Source organism: Phycodurus eques, chromosome 13 (genome assembly GCF_024500275.1).
Source record: "Phycodurus eques isolate BA_2022a chromosome 13, UOR_Pequ_1.1, whole genome shotgun sequence".
NCBI lineage: Eukaryota > Metazoa > Chordata > Actinopteri > Syngnathiformes > Syngnathidae > Phycodurus > Phycodurus eques.
Genome location: NC_084537.1, coordinates 23,638,058 through 23,648,835, shown reverse-complemented (window position 1 = coordinate 23,648,835; position 10,778 = coordinate 23,638,058).

Sequence of the window (10,778 nt, the reverse complement as noted above, 5' to 3'; positions counted from 1 at the left end):
AGAAGCGCACATTGTGCACGGCAGGACCCCACCAGTGGAGGCCTGGAGGCGCAACTCTCAAGGACGCGGAGAACTGGGGCAGAGAACTTCCAAGCTTCCCACTGACAGGGTGGAGCCACACAGTGTGCGTGAGTACATATGTGCGAACATGTGTAATGTACTGGTGGAAATTTCCATGGATTTGTCCAGGCCAGTCTAGTACCCGCACTCTTTTATTATGAAGGCCACGCTGCTGTAACACGTGCAGAATGTGGTTTCGCATTGTCTTGCTGAAATAAGCAGGGGCGTCCATGAAAAAGACGTTGCTTGGATGGCAGCATATGTTTCTCCAGAACCTGTATGTACCTTTCAGCATTAATGGTGCCTTCACAGATGTGTAAGTCACCCATGCCATTGGCACTAACGCAGCCCCATACCATCACAGATGCTGGCTTTTGAACTTAGCATCCATACCAGTCCGGATGGTTCTTTTCCGCTTTGGCCCGGAGGACACGATGTCCACAATTTCCAAAAAAATTGGAAATGTGGACTCGTCAGACCACAGAACACTTTTCCACTTTGCAACAGTCCATCTTAGATGAGCTCGGGCCCAGAGAAGCCGACAGCGTTTCTGGGTGTTGTTGATAAATGGCTTTTGCTTTGCATAGTAGAGTTTCAAGTTGCACTTACGGATGTAGCGCCGAACTGTATTTATTGACATTGGTTTTCTGAAGTGTTCCTGAGCCCACGCGGTGATATCCTTTACACATTGATGCCGCCTGAGGGATCGAAGGTCACAGGCATTCAATGTTGGTTTTCGGTCTTGCCGCTTTCGTGCAGTGATTTCCCCAGATTCTCTGAACCTTTTGATGATATTCTGGACCGTAGATGATGAAATCCCAAAATTCCTTGCAATTGTACGTTGCGGAACATTTTCCTTAAACTGTTCGACTATTTTCTCACACACTTGTTCACAAAGAGGTGACCCTCGCCCCATCTTTGCTTGTGAATGACTGAGCAATTCAGGGAAGCTACCTTTCTACCCAATCATGGCGCCCACCTGTTCCCCATTAGCCTGTTCACCTGTGGAATGTTCCAAACACGTGTTTGTTGAGAATTCCTCAACTTTCTCAGTCTTTTTTGCCACCTGTCCCAGCTTTTTTGGAACGTGTTGCAGCCATTAAATTTTAAGTTAATGATTATTTGCTAAAAACAATAAAGTTCATCAGTTTGAACATTACATATCTTGCCTTTGTAGTGTATTAAATTAAGTATAAGTTGAACATGATTTGCAAATCATTGTATTCTGTTTTTATTTATGTTAACATTATTTATTATTTATGTTATGTAAAAAAAATGTCCCAACTTCATTGGAATAGGGGTTGTAGATAGAATTTTTAGGACCAGCCAAGGTATTGAGCGGGTCCGGTTTGGGGGCCACCAGGCCCACAGTGCTGTCCACCCAAAAACATTGAATCCTCCTGTCATGTTGCAAGTCAAATTGACCCATTTTAAAGTTAACAAACTTGTTAAAAAATTTTATTTTTTGTATGAAACGTAAACACCGTGCACCATGTAATGGTTGATTTCCCCCTTTACACTTATTTGTAAAGGAAGTTAACAATCAGATACACACAATGCTTGTTGGAATTGTTTTAGTTTGACAAGTTTCAATAATGAAACATGGCCCGGGTCAACATTATTGCTGTTCATAACAAACAGAAAGCACAAATTCTCATCCATCCATCCATTTTCTATCGCACTTACCGGTCTCCTCATCTCGGGTTGTGTGTGAACTGCAGCCAATCCCAGCTGACGTTGGGCGAGCGGACGGCTACACCGTGGACTGCAGGGCACATAAAGACGAACATTGACACACACATTCACAAGTTATTCAAACGCCAACATTCACACCTGTGGACAATTGTGAGTTCAATACAATGGAAAGTGCAGCCTACTATAACACATTATTCCATGTAAAGCAAAATAAGGTGATAGCTACTGTCGTTGCAGGCATGCCAGGATCTAAGATGTATTTTGTTGTTTTTAAATTACACTGAGGCACTGCGAGCAGCAGTCCTTCCTCCTCTTTGTCTTCTAGTCTGCTGTGGCTCAGGTTTACTGCGCTGTTCGCATCGGGGGGAAAGGAACCACACTGACGTGAGATGGACTACCCCCGACCAAACCTTAGCACATCGACCCGTGCCGCCATCCTGGGCCTCTAATGGAAGCCCCGGGCATCCAGACGCCTCCTCGGCTCGGACACGGGCGTCAAGTAGCGTGCTCCTCATCACCGGACGCAGCGGGCCGCGCCGTCCTATTTATCTCTCACTGGGACGGGCTTTTTGGGAACATTGCAGGCTCACGTGATCAAATAAACGTATTGTAATTTGCGGGCTCGGATTAACGGTCCACCAGACTCCCGAGAGAATCAATCGTTTTATTTCCCTAAAACACCAACGTGGCGAGAAGCAGCTCGTGGGGCGCTTTTAATGCCACCGCAGTTCCAGTGGCGACCGGGCTGTATTGATTGTGCCCATGTGCAGCTACGTGCATCTTGCGGGGAAGGATCTATTTGTGTCACTCTGGGCTGGGATGGGGGGCTCCACCGGTGGGGTAGAGAGCTCAGCCAATGGAGGATGCCAAAAACATCAAAACAGCCATGTTTACAGATTACCCAAAGGGAAAGCAAATTACAACAATTATGCAGGCTGTGGGAATACTGATATAAGCGTACCTGCTAGTTCACCCGGAGACTCCATTTTATGAGGCGAGAACACACACAAAACAGCACACTCAATTTGATTTGATGGCTAAACTCCCAGCAAACGATGAGATTTAAACAAAGGGGCGAACATCGGATGCATGCAAAACAAGTTGAGGCTCTAAGAAATCTTTTTGTTGTTGTCTGGCACACATCACTAGTCTACATTTAAAAGTAGTAATTGTAATCCCTTCAGAAGGTGCGTGTAAACAGCAACACACATGATTGAAGACTATGAACTCAACAAGCGTAAAGAAAATGGATGAATAGATGGTGAATACATTTTTTATTTTTCATATCCTTGATATGCCAAATCAATTATTTTTTCCATTGCAGAAATTAAGCTACACAATACAATTTTCATAATTAGGTTTTGTTGGTTATTTGTTTTCTGCACGGGATCCATTTTGAACATTAAGTTAGCAAATGGCAGCAAGTTAGTATGTTTGTTAGTTCTTGATCCGTTGGGTATTTTGGCGCCGGTGGAAATTCAGCTACTGTGGGTCGAAGTCGAAGAAGAGGTAGAAAGCGGGTTCTTTGGCAGAAAGAGAAGAGGAAAGCACAGAGCCGAGAACTGAATGTGGGGACTTTGAATGTTGGGACTATGACAGGAAAATCTCGGGAGTTGGTTGACATGATGATTAGGAGAAAGGTTGATATATTGTGTGTCCTGGAGACCAGGTGGAAAGGCAGTAAGGCTAGACGTTTAGGGGCCGGGTTCAAATGATTTTACCATGGCGTAGATGGGAAGAGAAATGGAGTCGGGGTTATTTTAAAAGAAGAGTTGGCTAAGAATGTCTTGGAGGTGAAAAGAGTATCACATCGAGTGATGAGGCTGAAATTTGAACTTGAGGGTGTTATGTATAATGTGATCAGTGGCTATGCCTCACAGGTAGGATGTGACCTAGAGGTCAAAAAGACATTCTGGAAGGAGCTAGACGAAGTAGTTCTGAAATAGGGGTGATGAAGAAGTGATGGGTAAATACGACATCCAGGAAAGGAACTTGGAGGGACAGATGGTGGTAGACTTTGCAAAAAGGATGGAAATTGCTGTAGTGAACACTTTCTTCCAGAAGAGACAGGAACATAGGGTGACCTACAAGAGCGGAGGTAGAAGCACTCAGGTGGATTACATCTTGTGCAGACGATGTAATTTGAAGGAGGTTACCGACTGAAGGTAGTGGTAGGGGAGAGTGTGGCTAGACAGCATAGGATGGTGGTGTGTAAAATGACTGGTGGGGGGGAGATTAGGAAGACAAAGGCAGAGCAGAGAACCATGTGGTGGAAGATGAGACAGGACGAGCATTGTGCAGCTTTTCGGGAAGAGGTGGGACAGGCTCTCGGTGGACACGAGGAGCTTCCAGAAGACTGGACCAGCCAAGGTGATCAGAGAGACAGGCAGGAGACTACTTGGTGTATCTTCTGGCAGGAAAGGAGAGAAGGAGACTTGGTGGTGGAACCTCACAGTACAGGAAATCATACATGGAAAAAGTTTAGCTAAGAAGAAGTGCGACACTGAGAGGACCGAGGAGAGGCAAAAGGAATACATTGAGATGCGACATAGGGCAAAGGTAGAGGTGGCAACGGCCAAACAAGAAGCATATGATGACATGAATGGCAAGTTGGACACTAAAGAAGGAGAAAAGGATCTATACAGGATGGCCAGACAGAGGGATAGAGATGGGAAGGATGTGCAGCAGGTTAGGGTGATTAAGGATAGACATGGAAATATGTTGACTGGTGCCAGTAGTGTGCTAGAAAGATGGAAAGAATACTTCAAGGAGTTGATGAATGAGGAAAATAAGAGAGAATGGAGAGTAGAAGAGGCAAGTGTGGTGGAACAGGAAGTGGCAATGATTAGTAAGGGGGAAGTGAGAAAGGCATTAAAGAGGATGAAAAATGGAAAGGCACTTGGTCTTGATGACATTCCTATGGAGGTATGAAAGCATCTCAGAGAAGTAGCTGTGGAGTTTTTGACCAGCTTGTTCAATAGAATTCTAGCGCGTGAGAAGATGCCTGAGGAATGGAGGAAACGTCTGCTGGTGCCCATTTTTAAGAACAAGGGTGATGTGCAGAGCTGTGGGAACTATAGAGGAATAAAGTTGATGAGCCACACAATGAAGTTGTGGGAAAGAGTAGTGGAGGCTAGACTCAGGACACAAGTGAGTATTTGCGAGCAACAGTATGGTTTCATGCCTAGAAAGAGTACCACAGATGCATTATAGAGAAGGTCAGAAGGAGCTACATTGTGTCTTTGTAGATCTAGAGAAAGCCTATGACGGAGTACCCAGAGAGGAACTGTGGTACTGCATGCGGAAGTCTGGAGTGGCAGAGAAGTATGTTAGAATAATACAGGACATGTACGAGGGCAGCAGAACAGCGGTGAGGTGTTCTGTAGGTGTGACAGACGAATTTAAGGTGCATGTGGGACTGCATCAGGGATGAGCCCTGAGACCCTTCCTGTTTGCAGTGGTGATGGATAGGCTGACAGATGAGGTTAGACTGGAATCCCCGTGGACCATGATGTTTGCAGATGACATTGTGATCTGCAGTGAAAGAAGGGAGCAGCTGGAGGAACAGTTAGAAAGATGGAGGCACACACTGGAAAGCAGAGGAATGAAGAGTAGCCAAAGTAAAACAGAATATATGTGCATGAATGAGAGGGGTGGTGGGGGAAGAGTGAGGCTACAGGGAGAAGAGATAGCAAGGGTGGAGGACTTGAAATACTTGGGGTCAACCGTCCAGAGCAATGGTGAGTGTGGTCAGGAAGTGAAGAAACGGGTCCAAGCAGGTTGGAATGGCTGGAGGAAGGTGTCAGGTGTGTTATGTGACAGAAGAGTCTCTGCTCGGATGAAGGGCAAAGTTTAGAAGACAGTGGTGAGGCCAGCCATGATGTACGGATTCGAGACAGTGGCACTGAAGAGACAACAGGAAGCAGAGCTGGAGGTGGCGGAAATGAAGATGTTGAGGTTCGCTCTCAGAGTGATCAGGTTGCATAAAATTAGAAATGAGCTCATCAGAGGGACGGCCAAGGTTCGATGTTTTGGAGACAAAGTTAGAGAGAGCAGACTTCGATGGTTTGGACACGTCCGGAGGAGAAATAGTGAGTATATTGGGAGAAGGATGATGAGGATGGAGCTGTCAGGCAAGAGAGCTAGAGGAAGACCAAAGAGAAGGTTGATGGATGTCGTGAGGGAAGACATGATGGCAGTTGGTGTTCGAGAGGAGGATGCAGGAGATAGGCTTACATGGAAAAGGATGACGCGCTGTGGCGACCCCTAACGGGACAAGCCCAAAGGAAAAGAAGAAGAATAGTAATAATATAAAATGACACATTTTGACACATGAGAGCAAACAAGCTAATGCTTGTCTCCCAGTATTCACATGACAATGGCAATTAATCCTTCCGTGTAAACATTTGGCAATTTGCAGCACGGACAAGCCGTCTACCCTTGCGGCATCGCTATCAGCGCAGTTACGGACGAGCTATAGCAAGGAAGCGTCATATCCGAAAAATCACAAGCCTTTGTTTGCTGCTGCACTGACATATTCATGACTGGGGCCATAATAGTCAGATTCCTGTTCGGTCCCCCAGGGAGAGCACAGAAAATGGTGTCACATCCAATTACTGCGGCACAATGTAGAAGTAAATCAAAACGTGTGCAGCGATCTCGGAAACCATAGGTGCTCACTCACACATACACACAGAAACACACGCACACACAAGAAACACACATTCTGGTTTTCAGGTTCTATAGGAATCATTGTGAACACTTGTAGGACCCTGCTGAAGGTTCCACACGTCCATCATTAGGTTATATATTTAGCAAACAGTGATGTAGCGGCATCATTTCAGAGGCTGATTATATTGTTCCAATATTTTGATGATTACAATTCAGCGCACTTTTTCTGTGGAGGAGGAGGGGGGGGGGGGGGGGGGGGATGACAGCATGATCATAGCTGGCAGGCAAGACGTGATCTCTCTCTTTCACTCTTTCTCCCACTTTTTCCTCAGCCACATTCCATGCCCTCCCCACCATTAGCCTCCCCTCATAGCCACGTTCTCTGTATGACAGAAAGCCTTTGGGGAGGTATCAGAGGTAGTTATGGGGGAAATGCAGCAGCCTCCACAGTTTAATTGGAGATGTGTCACACTAAATAAATGGTGCAAAAACAAGCGCTGACTGGAGGCTTGAGGGAGGGGCCCTGGGGATGCTGCCTGTTTTATTGGGCAGAAGCTTTGCACCGCTCCAGGGTGAAACAGGGCTACGCACTGCTAGGATGCCCTCCAACCGACAAAGCAGCGTGCCTCCCAAAGACAACATCTAGCTGAGAAGGTGTTACAAACTCAATATGGGCAAATCATTATTTCACAACGTGGGATATATAATATATATATATATATATATATTACATCTATGTTATCAGGAAAGCATATTTTCCAATACATGGGAACCAATAGCTACCATTTCACCATGTCACACGCACTTCTGGATGGCACCAATAGTTGAAAGAAAGAAAGGGGGGGGGGGGAATAACCTTACATGTTATTTGACCAAGGCAGGGCAATTGAGAAACAAGGGTGAATAGCTTGAATTGTGATTTTAGCCTTATTCTCTATTGCTGTGGTTTGAATGTGAGGTAAATTGCTTCAAAGGGAGACAGAACGCCGGCTCTGACTTAAATTTCAATAGGTAAGTTGATTGAAAAAAGATGCAGTGGAAATTGAGACATCGTTAATATGATCATTGAGGGACTGATTAATAATTGACTTCTGTTGCTCGGATTAATGGCACAGACGTGCTTTTTTCAGAATCAGAATCAGGATCAGAATCATCTTTATTTGCCAAGTATTTCAAAAACACACAAGGAATTTGTCTCCGGTAGTTGGAGCTGCTCTAATACGACAACGGACAGTCAATGGAAAGAGAATATTTTGAGACATAAAGACGTAAAAAAATTTGTTTTTAAAGTCACTGAGCATTAAAAGGTTACAGTAATGCGGTAATACGGTAATGTGGTAATGCCGGTACATTATTTTTTTTTATTAATTTTTTTTACAATCAGTCCTCTAGCAATTAAAGCAGTTTGAAATGACTGATAGAACAATAGTCCAGTGCAATGACCATTATGCAAAGGGCACTGAGACTTGCAGCTTAATGTTGTCATGGTCTGTGTATTGGTTTGGGTTGTGGTTAGTTTTGTTTCATGTTTTCCTGTGTTCCATGTTGTTCATCTCGTGCGCTCATTTAGCTGTGTCCACGTGTTCTCGTCAATCTACCTTGTGTCGACCAATCAGCTCCCTCCAGCCACTCGTGTCTTGTCCAGGTGTTCCACGTTGTCTCGTCAATCTGTTTGTATTTACCGTAATTTCTCGTGTATAGTGCGCATTATACAGAGGTATAGGAGAAAATGGGGGGAAATAATAATATTTTTTATACATGTATGCCGCTATCTAGAGGTTATGAAATGCTGTACACTTTCCTTCCGCTATGCCACCGCCCACTAGAGTTTATGAAAAAGTTGTACACTTTCATTCTAGTATGCCACCTAGAGGTGATGAAAAAGGTGTAGACTACACTTTCATTCCAATATGACAGGTGTACATATGACTGCATATATGTCCAATTGTACTCATAAGTTTACATACCCAGGCAGAATTTGTGAAATGTTTTTATTATTTTTTTTAATACGACTGATGACTGAACAAAGGTTCGTACAAAGGTTTGGGCTCGGGAGGCCTATAAGTTACCAGTCCATCTGTAGACGGGTCTGCGATGTGACTGTATGAAATCAATAGCCTTTGTCGGTTTATGGCCAAGGTGAATTTATGGTAGATTCATGAGTGATTCTTTGATGTGTGGGTGTGATTTTAGATTCTTACTTTGTCTGTTCGTAAACTCTAACTCAATCACTATATCTGTGTTGGTCCATTTAGTTGTTAGCTAGCTAGCTTGGATAAGGTGGCATTTTGGACACATTGTTGGGTTATTGGGTCTTATTATAGCTTGTGTCTAAAATTTTGTGTTTGTGTGTTACATTTTCGGAGTACAGTTTTAATAACAGGATATCAACATTTTCGGAGTACAGTTTTAACAGCAGGATTTCTTACTGATAGTGAGTCGCCTCGGCACCTCCTCGTCCTCCCCAAACGGCCTCAGACAGTCGCAGGAGGAGTGACTTTGTGTAACCCCGGCACCGTCTGCGAGGGCACAGCTGAGGGCAGCAGCTGCCAGGCTGAGCTGGGAGTGGAAGTGGGGGGCATCCACCACCGACACCATCGTGAACGCTGCCAAGCTATAAGGCTAGGGGGGAGCCCCAATGGCAGCTGGGCAGGGTGGGGCGACCAGCTGTGGAGCAGCAGGATGATGGCGGTGGTGACTGGGAGGTGCCGCTAAAATCTGCAGTAAGGGCTAGCGCATTTTGTGGCATAAAAATATTACTTTTTAAATTGACAAAAAAATAAACTCTCCAGTCACGAGTACTGGACACACATCTGGCTTACCATCTGTAACAGTCCCCCCACCCCCCGTGTGACAGGTAGTCCCTCTCTTTCTCGGGAGGGAGCAGGAAGGTAATTCTGGGGCTAAATCTGGACACAGCAGACATGCAGCCAAGTGGGGCCAGGTCGTTAGTGGTGACCAGACAAAGACAAAACAATTAGACCACATACTTTCAGGGAATAAATGAATGAGGAGGGGAAAAAGTAAAATTTTAGAAGAATAAAGACATTGTGGGGGGAGGGGGGGGGAATCATGTAATTTTTAGGGGAAAAAATTTGAAAAGAGGACTAAAGTCACTACTAAAACAAATGTGAATGAATACATAATATGGGAAAAAGTTTTACTTTTACCACATTAAATCACAACATGGGGTGAGAGAAGATGGGGCGAGGTTCACCTCTTTGTGAACAAGTGCGTGAGAAACTAGTCCAACAGTTTAAAGACAATGTTCCTCAACGTACAAATGCAAGGAATTTAGGGATTTCATCATTTACGGTCCATAATATCATCAAAAGGTTCCGAGAATCTGGAGAAATCACTGCATGTAAGCGGCAAGGCTGAAAACCAACACTCCATGCCCGTGACCGTCGATCCCTCAGACGGCACTGCATCAAAAACCGACATCAATGTGTAAAGGATATCACCACATGGGCTCAGGAACACTTCAGAAAAACAATGTCAGTAAATACAGTTCGGCACTACATCCGTAAGTGCAACTCGAAACTCTACTATGCAAAGCAAAATCCATTTATCAACAACACCCAGAAACACCCCCGGCTTCTCTGGGCCCGAGCTCATCTAAGATAGACCGATGCAAAGTGGAAAAGTGTTCTGTGGTCGAGTCCACATTTCAAATTGTTTTCGGAACTTGTGGACGTCATGTCCTCCGGGCCAAAGAGGAAAAGAACCATCCGGACTGTTATGGAAGCAAAGCTCAAAAGCCAGCATCTGTGATGGTATGGGGCTGTGTTAGTGCCAATGGCATGGGTGACTTACACATATGTGAAGGCACCATTACTGCTGAAAGGTACATACAGGTTTTGGAGAAACATATGCTGCCATCCAAGCAACGTCTATTTCATAGACGCCCCTGCTTATTTCTGCAAGACAATGCCAAACCACACTCTGCACGTTACAACAGCGCGGCTTCGTAGTAAAAGAGTGCGGGTACTAGACTGGCCTGCCTGCAGTCCAGACCTGTCTCCCATTGAAAATGTGTGGCGCATTATGAAGCGTAAAATACGACAACGGAGACCCCGGACTGTCGAACAGCTGAACCTGTACATCAAGCAAGAATGGGAAAGAATTCCACCTACAAAGCTTCAGCAATTAGTGTCCTCAGGTCCCAAACGTTTATTGAATGTTGTTAAAAGAAAAGGTGATGTAACACAGTGGTAAACAAGACCCTGTCCCAGCTTTATTAGAACGTGCTGCAGCCATCAAATTTTAAGTTAATGATTATTTGCTAAAAACAATAAAGTTGATCGGTTTGGACATTAAATATCTCGTCTTTGTAGTGTATTCAATTAAAT